Source organism: Spea bombifrons, chromosome 4 (genome assembly GCF_027358695.1).
Source record: "Spea bombifrons isolate aSpeBom1 chromosome 4, aSpeBom1.2.pri, whole genome shotgun sequence".
Classification (NCBI taxonomy): Eukaryota; Metazoa; Chordata; class Amphibia; order Anura; family Pelobatidae; genus Spea; species Spea bombifrons.
The window spans coordinates 40,445,077-40,456,488 of NC_071090.1; the positions used below are offsets into that span (position 1 = coordinate 40,445,077).

An 11,412-nucleotide genomic window follows, 5' to 3' on the forward strand; every position below is an offset into this window, starting at 1 on the left:
GGCAGAGCATTACTCTAAAGAGAGACTGTGGTTCTGCCTGCTTCTCGCTGTGTGATGATCAGCGGCTTTCCTGATCACACCATGTGTCCGTAGCACAGCCTCACACACAGCCTCACACACAGCCTCACACACAGCCTCACACACAGCCTCACACACAGCCTCACACACAGCCTCACACACAGGCCAAAGCCTCACACACAGGCCAAAGCCTCACACACAGGCCAAAGCCTCACACACAGGCCAAAGCCTCACACACAGGCCAAAGCCTCACACACAGGCCAAAGCCTCACACACAGGCCAAAGCCTCACACACAGGCCAAAGCCTCACACACAGGCCAAAGCCTCACACACAGGCCAAAGCCTCACACACAGGCCAAAGCCTCACACACAGGCCAAAGCCTCACACACAGGCCAAAGCCTCACACACAGGCCAAAGCCTCACACACAGGCCAAAGCCTCACAGCACCATAAGACAATCAGTGCAGGGCTGACCGCTGCTGACAGGGGGGGAGGCCCATCAGTGGTGTGTAGTTAGAAGGCAGGCCCATTCCAATTATGACAGCAGAGAACCTCCTTTGTTTTGGTTGCTTAAGATGTAATTTGCTAAACGTATGATCATTAATTGCATTTACTAAGTGACCAAATTATAATATTCAAAATGTGATATTCTAACATTTCCACTGAAACCAATGAAGAAGGAAAAAAATTCAGATCCACAAAGCAGCAGGTCATTTATCAGGGGAGCACAGAAAGGAGACCCCCCCCCCATTCCCAAAAACAAAACAAAAAAGCTGCAGGAAAAGCTTAAAAGAATTCAAGGAAAATATTTTGATTGACTTTCTGAATGCAAAAATAACTAATGCAGAAACGTAACACATAAATAAAGCCATTCCTCCGCATGCACGAAGACTCTGGATATATTATGTAATATAAGCCACAGCCATTCCAGCAAGACCTTTCGAAAATAGCAATCTGAAAAGGGTTGCATAGCAACAGTTTACAGCTCCCCGACTTTAAAGGCATCTTGACATTCCCGTGAAATATTTATACCGTAACACAGCACAGTAATTAGCACATAGCCTACAGGGAACACAAGGAGTCCTTGGAACAGAAAAAAAACGTTCTCCCTCGCAAAACGGGGCTCTGGTCAGCAGACAAAGCATCCACACCTCTAAGAGCGACGTGTCTTCGAAGTCACAGAGGTGGCGATTCCTCTCAAGACCTATGTATCATAACAAGTGCTCGGGGCCAAGCTTATCCCTGCTGTGACACGGAGCACAACACAATGTGGCTTACGAAGCATTCCTGCGTTCCACACCACCACTTTACACGTACATTTCAGCTAAAACTTCCAGCTGGCGGGCGATCAGTTTGCTCATAAATCGTACGGTGGTAGTAGCAGGAAAGACCGGATGAAAAAACGCAAGTGGCTTTCCCCAGGGTTTCAAGACATTCCAAGTGAGTTTGCTATGAAGAACTGGGGTTGTTTCTCACCCTAAATAAACAAACAATGATTGGGACGGCATTGAAGAAGTCTATTAACGTGGACACTTTCTCACCTGTCCACACCAAGACATGTCTAGTCTTAAGCGTCCTACAGGAACTAAAGACCAGTTAAGTAGCAGATTTATTGAATGGCTAGCAAATTAACCACTAGATATGCTACAAAAACCAGCAACTACAACCAAATTATTAATCGCCCACAAAGAGCATTTTAGTATCTTACTGACATAGTGGTACTATGTCATGTCTTGTTGCCATGGTGATCTCCAATTTACAGTGTTCATCCCACAGAAGCTTGTATCAGTTTACCCAACATTGATACTGAAGAACGTAAAAGCCAGGGGAGGACGGAATCCCTAACGAGCTGGCCAAAAGAACATTCTCAACGTAAACCCTTCGCCCAACATTGAACTTTTTTTTTAAATACCAATTTATACAGTTTTGAAACGATAACAGGAAATGAGAGGGTCATATTGAGATACAGGAGTATCCCTTATCAGAGAAGTTTTTCAGACAAGGCTGAACGGAAAAGAGATGTCTGAACTAGGACTGCATCGGGATGCGGGTCCCGTAAAAAAAACTTTAAGGTGCAGGCGCTTTTTCGGGTGTTGTGCACGGTCAGACACTGTACCTGCGGGTCCCAGTGATCCCGCGCACTCCCGCCAGGCTGCCTTCGCGTTGCTCGCACACGGCGTCTCTTCTCTTTTTCCGCCCAGGAACCCAGGGGAGACACGTGAATTTACGTCACATGACTCTGCTGCATTCCTGCTTCCCCTGGACGGGACAAGAGAAGAGACGCTGTGTGCGACCAACACGAAGGCTGCCTTGCGGCAGTGCGCAGGAAATCTGCAGTTCAGGTAAGGGGGTGGGGAATGAATGAGTATATGAATGAGAAAATGAATGTTTGCAATAGTGGACATATGTTCCAGGAGTAGGCAGGAGTGGTCAGAAATTCAGCGGGAGAAGACAGTCCCGCGGAGGGCTCTCCTGTAATCAGTAGATTCTTTCCCTCCCTCCTTTTCGGTTTCCCTCTGCTGTTTGCTTGGTTGTTCAGGCTTGTTCCCGCAGTCCCAGAGAACTTCCTGTCCGTTGTTCAGGCTTCCCCAGAGCACTTTTACTCCCTTTCCTACGACAACACCGACGATTGGACCTTCTTGTGGAAGAAAGCCCCACTTGGGCTCGCCTGCCATAATGCATACATACGTTGGTGAGTTCACACTTTATACATGGAAATGTTTGTTGTCGCAGTTCTAAACGAAATAAGTGTAAAAAAAAAAAAAAAAAAAAAAAAAAAATAAAGCTGGACATTGAGTCGTCATAGATAACGCTTTGGGTTTGGTAGTTAAGGGAGTAAATCCTACCAGAAGGTTAGGCACGTGCTCATTAACATGTGACCAAACTATTCATGATGTGCAGAGGAATCCTATACCTCATTTGTTTTACCCTTTGTATCTGTAGGCTCAAGGACTAAATTAAGACACCCTTGTGCAGTAAAAAAAGCCTAAATTTGAAGTCATTTTCTTCCCCATAAGTAGTTGTCATAGCAACATACTGCGTCCCACTAAGACACACTGCACAAAATGGATGCTATACGGAGAATGAGCAATGAAGAAAAAAAAGCCATTGGAAACTAGTCTGCAGTAACTTTGAAATTTATAGGAGCCTTTAAATAACTTATTGGCCATCAAGCAGGAGTGAAGTAATCTTCGCTGCATTTGCGGGTTTAATTTGTAATAATGTGGTGGTGCTCACACAAAGCAGAGAGCAATACAAAAACCGTGATGAACAAGCTCAACTATTTATATAAAACCATCTTAACGCACTCTACCAGCAGGACCCAGAGAAGGCAACAGGCAGTGCCTTCAGGACACTAGCAGGGAGTAATGCGCGATGAGAGGGTGTGTGAGTGTGAGATGTATCCATCTACACAGTGATAGAATATATTTATGTGACAGAATGACCTGTCATACAAGGCCTCAAGGTACTCAGAGATGGCTCCAGCCTGGCTGTCAAACAAAGATAGCACAGGTAGGAACTCCATTGTTTAATTAATCCCATCAATAGGATTGCTGCCAGGGGATTAAAGGTTGGATTGTCTACATGCACCTATTTATCAATGTTAATTTACGTTAATGAAGTTCTGTGGCTATATGAGTCTATGTTTTACAACAATAAACTGTTCATTCCTGCTGTACTCAATTCAAGGTAGTTGTGTCTACTTATTGGGTACACATAGCAGGGTTCCAAGGTGCGCATGCTGACTGGTGCTGGAAGTTATTCCGGGGACAACAGGAGGATACATGCGGGTGATCTCTGGGAGTTACTACAACTCTCTTGGTGAACCCGTTACAATTTATATTAGTTATAATAACTGAAAGCAAAATTCTTTAACACTTAAAAACCCAAGGACCTCCCTCCACTTCATCCTAAGTATACTGTTAAGCACTGGAAGTGTTAGAAGTGATAAAACAAGGGCAGAAGAACGTTGCCAACACGATGCATTGAGAGAGTCAAGATTACAAAGTTTAAAGTCCGTTTCTGCCCTTCTTACAACACCACTCCTGAATGGATCACTCCTCTGGTTACTATGAGGATAATACTTTTCACACGTTATGCCAGAAGCAGTTTTTACATGAAATCGTCAACTTACATGACCGCAAAGACCCTTTTATAGAGACACTAAAAGCTTTGTTGAAATGGAGAGCCTGCGATTTAATGGTAATATATTTACAGCTATTCTGTCCATTGTCCAGCAACTGGCTTCAGACCCTTACTTAAAGGAGAATTGTTAAAGTGTATTGATAAATAGGCATGATGTGACACCGGTGCAGTCTCAGAGTAGCACAATTTTCCTTCCTTCTAGTGCCAGGGAGTATTTTCAGCGAAGGCATAAATAATTTGGCTCAGTGTGGTGTTTAGGTTTGGTAATAAACACGGATATAGCCATATAAGCCTGAGAGAAAACAGGTTTTTTTATTGAAGATGATACTTTGTAACAGATAGAACCTTGTAGAAACAGATATAAAGTTGCATGAGCTTTCAGGACCTCAGAGTAGAGCCCTGCACGGGGCTGTTTTCTTAATCCCACTGACACTGAATTTTTGCGGAACAAGAGAAGAGCCGCTGAAGGCAGCCTTGCGGGAGAGTGCAGGATTACTGGGACCCGCAGGTACATTGTTCGATTGCCCGCAACACCTGAAAAACCACCCGCAAGTTTTTTGGATGATGCAGTCCTCTACCTCAGAGGTGTATTCTTCACACATTAACTCAGATGTAAATGGACAAACCAAAACCCCTTTCCATTCCACCACAGAATTTAACACAAACCTTTCAGCTCGGAAGTGAATGCAGGCACCCTAGCACAATTTTGAGCGACAGGTACACTTTCATGCTGTTCCAATGTTTTCCTACGTTTATATGAAATGCCACAAACTGCGTTCCAGGTCCTAGATGGTGCTTTAGACTTTATTACTTGTATTTGTCATTGTTAAAGGAAAATAAAGGTTCATTATCTGATTGTATGTACACCGTGTAAGACTGCTGCGACAAGTTCATTCCTATGCGACTAATAACAGTCTGCAGATTGACAGACGCCCACCAAAACATTCTGAAAGCTATCATCCATCTCAGGGAAAGGAGTTCACCTGTTCAACAACATTATATAGGTGGAATAGCAGCACAGAATGACGTCAGATTTGTTGTGATTGCCATTATCATTAGCAGGGAACCAACACACCAGCTACTCAGAGTCTGTATAAAAATCAGTAGACAGCTGCCCTCATCACATAACCTGAGTAGGGTTCATTCACTAAAGTGGGAGTTGCAGGAGAGGTCTGGTTTAACTTGCTGAAATCATTATGTATTTCTCCTGCAGAAAAACCGGAGCTGCCCCATACATGAGGTGACTCGCATCCAAGTTTAAGTTTAAAAGGCTAATTGATCATTAGAAAACCGTTTTGCAATTACATTCCTCGTTCATGCATATAAATATCCTGAAATAAAGCCTCGGCTCAATTACATGGAAAAATAAAAGCAAAAGAAACACTAAAAAGGCTTGCTAATTATGGCTCGATTTTACGTTTCATTCTAAATAATGGAAAATCGTGGCAGGCAGGTTGGCAATTAAATCAGTGTCACCAAGAGGCCAATGAGTAGGGATAAGCAGCAAAGAATAAGTGTTTCATTTAAACTACGGGCGACATACGTGTAAAGAAGTGTTCGTAAAGAAGCGAGGTGTCACTACTTGACCTAAATATCAGGAGTAACAGTTGGCTCAAGACCCACACTGCTTATTACAAAATAAAACGCTTATAGATGCCAAGCGTGTCCTCTTTACGGGGGGGGGGGGGGGAGTGGTGTAATTGCTTCCGGGGCTGGAACAACTTGCACAGCGCTGGATAATAAGCAATTTTGTATTAGTTATGGGGGGGGGGCTGTGCTTTACCCTCCTTGCCAGAAGTGGTTTTCCTCCCATAGGAGAACATCATTTATGGCTGAGCTTGAAAAGACTAAGACGATTGAGGAAAAATAAGGAAATCCATTAACACTCAGGAGAATATGACTGGGAGAACAAAAACAGATATACAGGTTCAAGAAAGCGTATGAATGTGCGAGTGACGCAGCAAAAGACCCGATACCAATCATTCTACGGTTATATACGATCCCATACTGCACTCATTTATCACAGATTCAGGGACCTGTCTATAGTATGTATTCAACAAGGACTACTATACGAGACAGATTACACATGTGGCTGCAATAAATCCTAGCTGCTACAGTGCCAGGTCATTCTTTGACTGCTGTGTCATTGCTTTAATATCATCAAACCCACCAGCACATGAAAACATTGCACTAAGCCGATCTCCGTAACATAAAGCTTCACACCAATACCAACGCGTACTAAATCAATAAGAATCTGAAATCAAACCGGGGTTTAAATATTGGACTCATCAGCAATGAAACATCCCCCTGGATCAATAAGGAAAGTGAAGACACCGATATAAGATATGTGATCATATCACCAGGCAAACAGGGACAATGTGGCCCATGTTGTAATGAGTTCAGAGGGTGGCCAGACAAGAAAATCTATTACAGTCTTTTCTAGAGCCATTGTCCTTGGTGTACATGGATTAAGTCTTTACCCATGTTATCTGCTTGCCTACCAAAATACTGTGAGAAGACCTTGAAAAACACCAATTCTGGAAAGTGATGTTTTCAGTGGAATATCAAGTACATAGTCAGTGTAGATAGTACATAGTCAGATAGCTGCTTCCTGCAACTCGAATTTACAGATTACATTACAAGTATAGATATGCAGATTGGAAGGGGAAATTTCTCTCTGATATGAAAGTATTCTTTCAAGCAAAAACGAAGAAAATCACTGAATGTAAGACAATGCACAGTATAGTCTCCAGTGCAACAAAGCTATATGTATATCTATGTATACAAGAATATACATAGATGACAACCTATGGCTGAAAGGCACTAAACAAACCTCAGGTTCCAATGCCAGCACCATGTGTTATTTATGCTGAAAGGTCAGCGTAAGCCACCTACAGATGAAGTAACTGAAAGATCAATGCTGGAAACCACTGCTGCACCCCCCCCTCCAGATTTTTCACCCATCCCCCTCCCCTTAAGGAGCTTTTTCACCATTTGTGGAGCTTCCAGCAGCACAAGAAAAATGCCTGCTGGGCTAGAGATTTAATGATTGCAGACTCTTGGGGGTAAGAAGCAGAGGCTTTCTTGGCTTCTGTGTGAACTCCAACATGAAAATACTGTAGGTGTTTACCTTTGAATTAACCCTTGTAGCTTCTTGGCAGAGCTGCAGTTTGGGACATATAGATTGCATGTGTAATTATATATATATATATATATATATATATATATATATATATATACATACATACATACATACATATATACATATACACATATACACAGGTGTTGATATATATTCCAATTAATGTAAACTGAACACATATCAGTCTAAACTTAGTGAAAAGAGAATTAAAATATAGGATGTTTAACACCGTAAGAATGTCACGTCCTCGATTACAAGTAGCAGCTCTTTAAAAAAAAAAAAAAAAAACCCACACAGCTGGTACTTTCATATAAACTAGGACTGTACTTTAGTACACGCGACACTGGTTCGAGTTATCTAGCATACACCGGGTCTGTCCTGGTTCCTTTAATACAGATGAGCTTACAGCTAAACATACACAGCGTGACTCACTCGGCAGACTCTCCCAACAGTGTGTTTGCACAAGCTTCGACTATTCATGCTTTCGCTGCCAAAGGGGTGAGCAGTATATAGGATTCAAGGCATCATGCGACATGCCGGGCGTCTCTACTAAACGGAGTGCTGGGATAGGAACAACACACACAATTTGGCCCACAGAATAAAGCTTTCCTAGGGCAAATGACAGCCCATGCACAATGCTAGCGTGTACACCAAACAAACCATATGTTTAACACGAACACATAAAGCTTATCTATGTCAATAGCTGCATCTACAACACACTTGAACTTAGTATAACCCTTGGAAGCCAAGCTTTCAAAGACTGGAACAGCGAAGATTACCCGGAAAATACTTCCTTAATCTAAAATTGAATTGTTTTCCAGCACAAAGATTTAGGATTTCTCAATGATTCTATAGCAAGCAAAAAGTGCCCAATCCAAGCATAAGTGCAGAGCCTTCTTTACTTAACGTAGCAGTTCATCCAGCTGTCCTAGTTTCGCCATAGACTTTATGTATTGTAAGAAGCGCTGTGTAAATAATATAGAAATAAACACTGGTGGGTTCCTATTGGAGAAGGACACTGATCAGGCTAACCCTAGGAAGGGATTCCATGCCTCCTTCTGCAGGAGATCTCATATAAATGGTGTGATGAGCCCTGACTCGTGTCCCTAATCACCAGGCTACCATCCATCTCCTCACAGCCCCCCGGTGCACTCACCCCCTCTCCTCACAGCCCCCGGGAGCACTCACCCCCTCTCCTCACAAACACAATACCGCAGCCGGACATACACCGCCCTCCTCCTGAAGCGAATGCCGGCCAGCAAACTAAGAGCTGCTGCTTCCCTCCGGCAATGGAAGGCAGACATAGGGAATAAAGCCGGGGGCTTTCCTGGCTCTGGCCCTCCTGGTGGTGGGGTGGGAGTGAGGTTTGTAAAGAGGGTAAACACTGCGCGCGGTTACTCACCGGCTAAGTGGACTGGCTGGCAGCGGAAACTGGAGTCCCGGGGCTGCAGGCCGGACCCGGCAGTCTGTGGTCAGCTGGTACAGACGGATACAGTGGCTGGGAGTGTGCAGCCTCCCCCCGGTGTGCTGGCTGCTATGTGGCCCGCTGCTGTCCTGGGGTCATGATCCGGACACCTCCGTAGGGTCTGTTCCCAACATGGCTCCCGCGGGAGAAGAGTATCTGTGGTGGACGGGGATGAGAGGCTTTGGCTGTCAAGCGGCTTAAGCGTGTGACTCCGGCTCCGTATGCGGGTGCGCGTTGGGCCCGGACTGGGATCTGCCTGACAGGCTGTTTTGCGGCAGTCTCCGGATACACACTGAAGGGCTCCGCCTGCTCCTCGCACAACAGGATCGGGGCCTCTCTTTCGTTTTTCTTTTTTTGAAACCAGAAGCGGCGACTCCGCCCCCCTCGGCCCTCTCACAGAGGGTTATGCAGCTGAGCAGCGCCCCCTGCTGGATCCCGCCTCAATGGCATACGGCTCTTCCAACAAATCATTTCACTATTACGGTAATTCATTTTTTCTGAGGAAGCACAGCATTTTCCTCAAATTAAAGTGATCAATTTTGTTATGTCATTTCTAGTGTTAATAATAATAAAAGTAATAAAAGGCCTAATCACTAAAGGGAGGACTGTCAGGATGCTTTACAGGAGAGCAGTGGCGTAGCTATAGGGGGAGCAATTGCCCCCCCTGGGTTATTCCTTGCCCCCCTGTTGCCCCCCCCCGCCGAATTTGGAACCACCCAACGGATTGCCCAGGACAGTTCCGCAATGGGCAGCCTCAAACGCTTTTTTTTTTTTCTTCACGCGGAGGAGAGGGTTGCCTAGCAACCGCTCGGCCCCCCTCAGTCTCCTCCACAAGGCCTCTACCTCCATCGCGGTGCCGGCGTTTCACGCTGAGCGCCGGAATATGAGGTCATATCCACCGCTCAGCAGTGAAGCAGCGCCTGCCGCGGCAGAGCAGGAGGACGGAAGCCTTGTTCTCTGGCCACAGGACTTAACCCCTTTGTGACAAAGGCTGATTTTACTTTTTGTACCCTTCGTGACAATGGCCATTTTAACAATTCTGCGCTGCTCGTGTTTAGCTGTAATTTTCTTCTTTCCCGTTTACTGAACCCACACACATTAGATATTGTTTTTTTCAGGACAAGAAGGGCTTTCTTTAGATTACATTGTTTTGATTGTATCATATTATTTACTATTAAAAAAGTATAAAATATGGTGAAAAATTTAGAAAAACTTTCTAACTTTTAGTTGAAAACTCTTTTACTCATCTATAAAAGGTAATGAAAAAACCTGCTAAATAGATTCTACTATTTGTCCTGAGTTTAGAAATACATAATGTTTTTATGTTTTTTTGCTTTTTTCTACACATTATGGGGCAATAAGTACAGGTAGCGTTTTGCTATTTCAAAGCCATTTTTTCCAAATCTGGTAATTCTTCCCCCCATGTGCCATTTCGGGTATCTTTGAAGCCGGCCAATGCAATTTACCCCATCAAGTCATATATTTTTGAAAACTAGACAGCCCAAAGTATTCCAAATGCTAGTATTTTAACCCTTTCCAAGCACTAATTCTACCATCAGCCTTTGGCAAACTTTATGGTAGTAATTTGTTTTGCATTTGTTTTTTTCACACACATTTTACTTCAGGTATGAATAAACAGGTTCTGGTATATGTCACTATCATAAAACACCCCAATATGTGTTTAGCAACATCTCCTGAGTACAGCGATACCTCACATGAATGATTTTGCCTGGCTGTTTGGGGGCAAAAGGGTCACATTTGGGGCATGCGCATTTTCAATGTTGAACTTTGGCGTTTGGCGATCAACTGCCCATGCCCTATTTGGTACATTTTTGAGCCGGGCCATTTCAGTATGCCCAATAAAGCCATATATTTTTGAAAACTAGACACCCCAGGGTATTTCAAATGATAGTATTTTAACTCTTTTCATGCACCATATCTACCACCAGTCTTTGTCAAACTTTGTGGTAGTCATTTTTTTGCATTTGTTTTGTCACACACATTTTACTTCAGATATGAATTAAAAGGTTCTCGTATATGTCACTATCACAAAACACCCCAATATGTGTTCAGCAACATCTCCTGAGTACAGCGATACCTCACATGAATGATTTTGCATAGCTGTTTGGGGGCAAAAGGGCCACATTTGGGGCATGCGCATTTTTCAATGTTGAACTTTGGCATTTGGGGATCCACTGCCCATGCCCTATTTGGTACATCTTTGAGCCGGGCCATTTCAGTGTGCCCAACAAAACCATATATTTTTGAAAACTAGACACCCCAGGGTATTTTAAATGCTGGTATTTTAACTCTTTGCATGCACATATTTTACCACCAGAATTTTTTCAAAGTTTGCAGTAGTATTCTTTTGTGTGTATTTTTATAGCTCCTGGTATATGCTGTCACACGACACCCCAATATGTGTTCAGCAACATCTCCTGAGTACAGTGATACCCCACATGCACGGGTTTGTCATTTTTGGGGGGAACTAAAAGGCCACATTTGGTACGTGTGCATTTTTCTAAATTAGATGTGTGGCCATCCTTCCCCCGTGTTAATTGGGACATTGTTGAACCCGGCCAATTCAATTTACCCCATCAAATCATACATTTTTTAAAAGTAGACACCCCATGGGCATTTA

The 11,412-nt window shown here is 43.7% G+C and overlaps 1 protein-coding gene across 4 annotated transcripts in view; it reads right to left on the reverse strand.

The window, feature by feature from the left end:
- Positions 1-9,075, reverse strand: part of CDK17 (cyclin dependent kinase 17) — a 61,218-nt gene extending 52,143 nt beyond the window's left edge. For all 4 annotated transcript variants that reach the window (XM_053462419.1, XM_053462421.1, XM_053462420.1 and 1 more), the window contains exon 1: positions 8,709-9,075. The gene's annotated coding sequence lies outside the window, so the exon portion shown is untranslated. The remainder of the gene's footprint in view (positions 1-8,708) is intronic.
- Positions 9,076-11,412: the final 2,337 nt, after the last annotated feature.